Source organism: Aptenodytes patagonicus, chromosome 1, assembly GCF_965638725.1.
Source record: "Aptenodytes patagonicus chromosome 1, bAptPat1.pri.cur, whole genome shotgun sequence".
Classification (NCBI taxonomy): domain Eukaryota; kingdom Metazoa; phylum Chordata; class Aves; order Sphenisciformes; family Spheniscidae; genus Aptenodytes; species Aptenodytes patagonicus.
In genome coordinates this window covers 215,444,930-215,452,220 of record NC_134949.1, presented here as the reverse complement: position 1 = coordinate 215,452,220, position 7,291 = coordinate 215,444,930, and positions in this window count along the sequence as shown.

Genomic DNA, 7,291 nt, shown 5'->3' with positions numbered 1-7,291 from the left:
GTCAGCTCCAGGTCTGGAGCAAACATCTGCCTTTCTACCCTTCGATGAGTAGACCCATGCAATCTCATGCGCTCAGTGTGAGACTCGTGCTGTTGTCTCCCTCCACACTGTCTCTCTTACAGGGGCTCTGTCTCTTGCATTTGCAGTGCAGGGCTGGAGCCTCCCTCTTGCTCTGCGACTCCATATGCTCCGCAGCTGGTTGGCAGATGACAAGCAGCATCTGCTATGTGGGCTTTCAGAGCAGAAGAAAGTGGTTGGTAGGGACAAGCTACATGAAGGGGCATTAGGCTTAAAAGGAGCCCTGAGGGGGACCATTCGTTGGCCAAGTGCTGTGGCTCCATATGACCCAACAGGCTGAATATGTCTCTCAGCCTATGAAAGGTCCTAGCACTATCTTCTGCGCTGGAAAAGAATTTGCTTCAGAGGTTTGTGCAGTCTCTGTGGAGTACTTGTGATAACACACCCGAGACAGAAATCCCTTCTGAAGACATATGGTCTTCATAAGCACCTTGAGATCCACAGAGCTGCCTGGCAAAGGAAAGGGAAAGTGGAGATTGACAGGAACACAACTTTCTACACGCCTGGTGGTCTCTGCCTTGCCTCTGAACATGTCAACCCCAGGCTTGCAAGGCAAAACAAGGAAGGGTGCTCCATTGCCAAAGGCTTCCCGCCTGCATCCCAATTCCACACACCTCCTCTCTAATGCACACTCCCTTGGGAGATCAGCGACCATCAGTGCTGCCTCTCTGCTTGCATGGTATCAAGTATGCTGAATAGCTCCAAAGATAGCTATCCTATTTACTTGCACTCTACATCTCACATGTCCAGGCACATCTTCTTCCTAACAGCATTTGTTGTCCCTCCTCTGCTATTTTAATCTGGAAAGAAGGAGACCAAGCATTATCCATTTACCAGCTTTTCTACAGAGCATAAGCATTTCTTGGGTTTTCCTCAGGAACCCATTATTCAAGAACACTGCAGCTCTTTCAGTCTATTTCCGCAAATCCTCTTGAAAAAGTGTCAGAGTTAACAGTATTGCCAATATCAAGCTTTCAAGAATAATGAGCCAGGCCTCCAAAGTCATGAGATTAGCTTTAAAATAGACAGTGTTTTAGTTTTTTTATAAAAACAAGCATTAAAATTTGGCATTCATTTTATTTACTTTTTGTTTCTAAATCTTTGGCATGTGCTCAAGTCACACTTTCAAGCTTTTCCCCCGTAACTGTTAAAAACAGAAGCTGACACTCTCAGGAGCTGATTCCCAAGACTTGGGGAGCTGGGACTTGTGAAACTTGAATTCAGGGATAATCATGATAAAATTGCAAGAGTTGGGACCACTGCATTAAGCATGGTAAAAACTGATTGGTAGGAATATCACGATTTTGACTTTGGTTTCCATTTAAACCTTTCTAATCCTTGGGCTCAATCAATCTCTGAATATTACCAAGCCTATTTTAACAGGCCTAACCATGTTTATTAAGAGTCATCTTCTCCTGGCTGTATGCACTTTTACAAGCTTTATTTCTCTCTCCAAAGCCCATGGGCAAGTACCTGTCTTCCTCTGCTCTACACAATGATATTTTGAGTAGGTGTCAGATCCAGATTATTGGACAACTCAATTTAGGTGAAGACAGTTAGACCCCTTCTAACTGAAGGTGCCTATATACAAGGTGGGTCTCTAAGCTCGCACTGTAGTTGGTGGAGATGAGGATTCAAGTCAGTGGCCCACACATAGACAACTGAGGTGCTCTGCGTAGCCACATCACACCCAACCACTACAAGTTACTCCAGAAGGCAACACTCTTCCATTAGGTCTCTACTTGCCCATGTTTGCCGGTGCTTTGTGGTGCCTCGGGTATGCTCAGGTATCTCAGCTGGTACTTGCCACCAGCATGTGGGCAGCAAACAGAGCCCCAAGTCAAGAGGTAGCTGAACTGGTGAAGTCAGTGGAGTCTGGAGAACTGCTCAGCTGACAAGATGTAGGCGTTAACTTGGGTTTCGCTTACATGCCTATAATCTGAATCAGATATTGCTGTTACACATGGTCAGTGCTTTAAATTATATTTCCAAGGTGAGTTGAGCTGAACTAGCTGAGCTGTTTCTTGTCTGAACTCATCTCAGTGGTGGTTCTCTTAGTGGGGTAATGCGGAGATGAGTGCCATGCCGAGAGCCCCTATTTATAAAGTTCCACCACTGCTTCTGTGAACAAGGCCTCCCCAGCCTGCAGCATTAACTCTTCCAGTTGTAAAATGCCTATGTTGTCATTTACCTGCCCAGCTAAATCTGTATCAGTAATACTTGCTATCCTTTCTTATGGCTAATTACACTTCTTTTATCTCACCTTTACAATGACATTTCTGGTCACCTGAACTTTGGGGAAGAACTATTCATCCAGCTCTTGACAATGTTTTTTGCAACACTTTCTGGCAGTTGTGTGGAATATGTTTTTGCAAGAAGGTTTTTGCAAGAAATCTAAAGTTAAAATCACCCTGCTGCTCAGAATCAGAGATGACAGACAAACACAGAGGAGCACATTTACTGTGTTGACACATACACTCAGTAAAGCTCTTTACCTGTGCGCCCCATTGCTATGGGGGCACAGCTATGCTTTGCTGAAACAGAGCTGTTATTGCTGTAAGTGTTGCATTGCCAACAAGTTCTGCAGCAGCAGCATAGGGTTTCTAGCTCACCAAATCTAACCCCTGCCTCCCCCTTGCTATCAGGAACAGCCATGTCATATAACCCCTTTCAGAGACTGAACTGACTCCATCTTGAAAGCAGTTGTGCTTTTGAACTCAGTCCTCCTCCTGGAAGGCTGTTGCAAAACTTCATGCCTCTGAGGAAGAACCTCATTTCCAGCTCTGGTTAGTTTATTCCCATTTGTTCTTATGCCAATGTTCTTTAAATTCAGTAGATCTTCTTTCCCCCATCCCACGTTTACGTCAAAGGAATCTATGGAGAGCTTTTGTACTGCTACTCAAGCTGAATAAGGTTACGTTTTTGACCTCATCTCATAAAAAAGGGTCTCCATTCCCTTCTGCTTCCCAGCAGCCTTCCTCTACACCTCCAGGTATTTGATATCATTTTCTTGAACATGACCTGCCAGAAGTCTACACTGTTTCCCAGATGGTATTAAAACCTCTCCCTTTCTACTGGAAGTACTTTAGCAGTAGCATCTTAGTCTTATTTCTCTTGTTCACAACCTTGTTATGTTTATGACCTATTCCACTTGATTAGTACACCCATGTTTTTCTCCTAGTATATGATTTTCAGCTGATTTGGAGATATTTGTAGAAGTCTGCAAAGATCCTTCCTTTCTCAGAGTGTAGGACCTTGAATTCTGTATAATCACATTTCTGCCTCTGTTGCTCCCATTCTCATAGTGATTTTAATCTTCCTAAATGATACTCATCTCCTCCTATTGACCAACACTCCCCTCTGACGTTGTGACATCGGGATATTTCATCAACATTTTCCTTCACTTTTTTTGAGATTATTAATGAAATATTCAGTAAGAACAGTTCAAAGGCTCCTCTATGAGGAACCCTCCTAATGACCTTCCTCCCTGCAGATGCTGCTTCTTACAGGACTACTCTCTGCCATCTCCTCTTTCATCAACTCCCTCCCCACTTTACCATTCTTTGCCTAATACCCATTTTTCCTATTTCAAATAATGAATTCTCTTGTGGCATCATACCAAATAGAAGACCTACTGCAGATCCCTGTGTAGAAAATACTTGCATCAGAGAAAGATACCAAGTTTTTCTGGCATGACTTTTACAAATTTTAATGCTTTTTAATCCATTTTTCATCTATCTCCCTGTTATTAATGATTCTTTCCATGTAGTTTATTCTCCTGCCTAATATAGTATCGGTGTGAAGCAAGCAGATTGCAGTTGCCTTTATTACCTTGGTTTTCCCTCTTGAGTGTAGGTACTGCCCTTGCTTTTACTCCCAGCTTGACTAATTTATGAGGCTCCTTTTCTCTGCCCCTGCAGTTTCACATGCTGGCTCTTCCTGCCTTTAGATATAGGAATGCACTGTAGATTTTGAGTACCTACTAGGTTTTTAAAGCTTTTTTCTAGATCAGGTGTGATTATTTCTGTTCTCACACTCCTGTGTTATCTTTCTTTTCCTCCTATATTTGACATTATCCTTTTTGAAAACTACAGCAAAGTATTAATTTCATTCTGTATCCATATTATCTTTAATATTCCTTGCGCACAGGTCCGTTCCTTTCAATTGTCTTTTTATTTGAAGAACTTGCCTATTTATTTTAATGACCTCTGCAATGTCCATATCAACTTTATTTCTTGTAATTCTCCCTTTATCCTTTCTATCTGTAACACCTGTTTTCTGTGCTCCAGTGAATCATCTTGCACTTTTTATGTAAAGAAATTTCAGGCTTCATTGATGTTCAAGTCCTTGAGCTGACTTCATTAGTTCCCTTTGAAATTAATTTGCCCTTTTGAAATTGTAAATTTTCTGTTACCTTTATTTTTATTTACTTTCACATGTAGTTTAAACAACACATTTGTTTTTACTCTATCCCAGGATGCATTTATGGACTATGATTTTTGTGATTATTTAGCAAGAAAAAGGCTAAAGTAGCATTGCCTTTGGTTGATTCAATCATTATGTCATTAAAAAAACGCTGCTGGCTCTCACTGCCAGGAATACCCAGATGCCACTACTACTGGTAGAATTTGTTCTTCAATTTATATGTAAAAAGTGAAAATTTCACATAACACTACCTATACTGGTAGTATTTATCTCCCTAATAGTTTCCAAAAATCTCTGTCTGTAACTATACTGTTACCAGACTATTGGAAACTGATTAATGTTACAAGTGGGAAACATTTTTTGTGTTCTGGTGAAAATGTGGATAGATGCTTAGGCCATTTGATAGATTTCTAGGCCATTTGAAATGAATAATGGGCAAAAAGCAGTATTACTTATGTGGTGCAGTCTGTATTGTCAAGATAGAGGCTGAGGGAGAAAGTCAGAAGGTCTGTGCTTGGGGGGTGAGTGGATGGTAAATTAAAAGGACTCTCTGCAGGGTAGGTTAGACTGTTAAGCACCTACAGGTGATGTCCCTTAGTGGTTTGATGATGTAAAACCACTGCTTCTTCTGCTCTTTAGCATTATAGGTGCTCTGGACTGCCCTGATGAGGTTTCTCTGAGACAGACCTGCAGTACTGAGTCATGCTGCACATAAAATGCTCCATCTTTCAAGTTGTTTAAGGTACGAGAGGTTTGAAGCAGGCTGGGGCATATGGAACCAAAGCACAGATTTACATCAACTCAAAGCCTGCCTTCGCTTTGAGTACATGGCCAGAGTCTTGCTGAAATCATGTAATGGAAAATTACATAATTAGGAAATTAAAACCCCAAACTGAAAAACTCTCTCAAGAAACTGCTGCAGACCTCCCAGTGCCTGAAGGATCAGTTTACTTCCAATGGGAGTTAGGCAGCCCCATCACCGTCGTGCCTTGGGAAATTTCGCCCTTCAGGCTTTGCTGGCAGAAGCAACAGTGGTCCGTGTGTTGTGTCACCCTGTCAGCAGAGATGTCCCAAGAGCTGTTCTCCCAATTGCCTGTACCCGGGCAGAGGCTGCTGGGCTCAGCGCTGTGCCTCCCACACTGTCCCTGTGTCGGTGCCATCTGCTCCTGAGGTCCCACTGCCTCCCTGCTCCTCTCTTCGGCTGCCCAGGAGCTATGAAGCAATATCATATTCATATTCATATTCATATCATATCCAGGAGATATGAAGCAAAGAAAAGAGCTTAAAAACAATGGGGAATCCATGTACGTAAGGAGGAGTCTGGAGCCAAAGTAACTTTAGGGACGTGATTGTAGTGCATCAAAGGTGCTGCTGAATGGCATCCTGCTTTGTGCAAGGGAGCTTTGCCAGCATTAAAAGAGGGTGAGGCTGTGTGGGAAGGATGCCTAAAGATCTTGTGTGGGATGGCATCTGCATCAGCTACAGCACAGTGATCATCGGCGCATGGGCTCAGACGTACCATGTCCCGTGTCTCAGATGGGGCTTTTCTTCAGCCTCTCTTGTTCCCACCATTCCTCCCAGTGCCTGCTGAAGTCCTGCTGCTCCCTCTCCCCAGCTTTCAGTCTATGGCCAGGGATTAGATGTTTTTAAAAGCCTATGGACTAATAATTCTCCCAGACCTGCTACTTCCATTTCATGGGTGTGATGGAGTCATTTATTTTCCACTGAAATACGCTTACTGCACAGTACAAGAGCAGGACTGCGCAGGCCAGAGCCCTCAGCTACAAACAGTGTCAGATCTTTCACTCTAAAATGGGTTCTTTTGTGACAATGAGATATACACATGTATAAAAAAGAATAAATGAATCCTAGTGTAATGAGTGAGTGAACCACAAAATCAGCAAAAAGACAATAAAGGCTTTTGATTTGCATCAATGGGAAACACTGAAAAAGTTGTGTGCAGTAGGCAGATCATAACTCACGCTGGAGTAAATAACACAGATATTGTTCTGACCTTGTGTGTAGTTTTGCTGCTTCAGTAAAAAATCTTATTGCTGCTGACCATTTGTTTCAAGGGAGAATACAATGTGTAGAAGGACTTTTTTAGAAGGAGTAGAAGATAAATTCATAAAATAGTCGTCTGCATTCTTAATGTTGTGGGCAGCATTATATTTAAAGATCTGAAATAAAATTCTTGTCAGCTTCACTCTGCAGCAGATGTGAGAGTTATTTTTTCCGGAGTATTTGGTCACGGGCATGGATCCTCTCGTGTTGGGTGCTGTATGGAAAATGAGCGTGTACCCATCCTCAGAGGGTCAGTGCATGTGCCAAGACCCAGGGGAGGACAGAGACACGCAGGGATACACAGAAAAAGTGACAGTTCTGCTCAGCTGAATAGCAGCAGCCATGGCACCATCAAAACCTTCAACGCATCGGAGAAAACCGGCTCCCTTTTTGATGTTTTCTCACAAATGGATTTAGTGTTTTGGGACAGGTGGTCTTGTGACAATCCTGGGCCTGACAGCGAGATTTGGGATCCCCCAAAGATCTCACAAGTGTGCTCAGGTCCTTGGACTCTTTTATCACTGCCATGAGGACCATTAACCACCCAGCCCGGCACCCACCCTGCTTTGGGAAGTGGGGATGTCACCAAGGGCCACAGCCCCTTGCAGGTGATCAGCCCTTTCGCCAGGCAGACCCCTGAAACAGAGCATGCTGGCACGTTGACATGAGCTGGAAAAAAGCTAAACCTGTCCTTCATCTGCTCCCCTCCTTGTCTTCCTCCTGC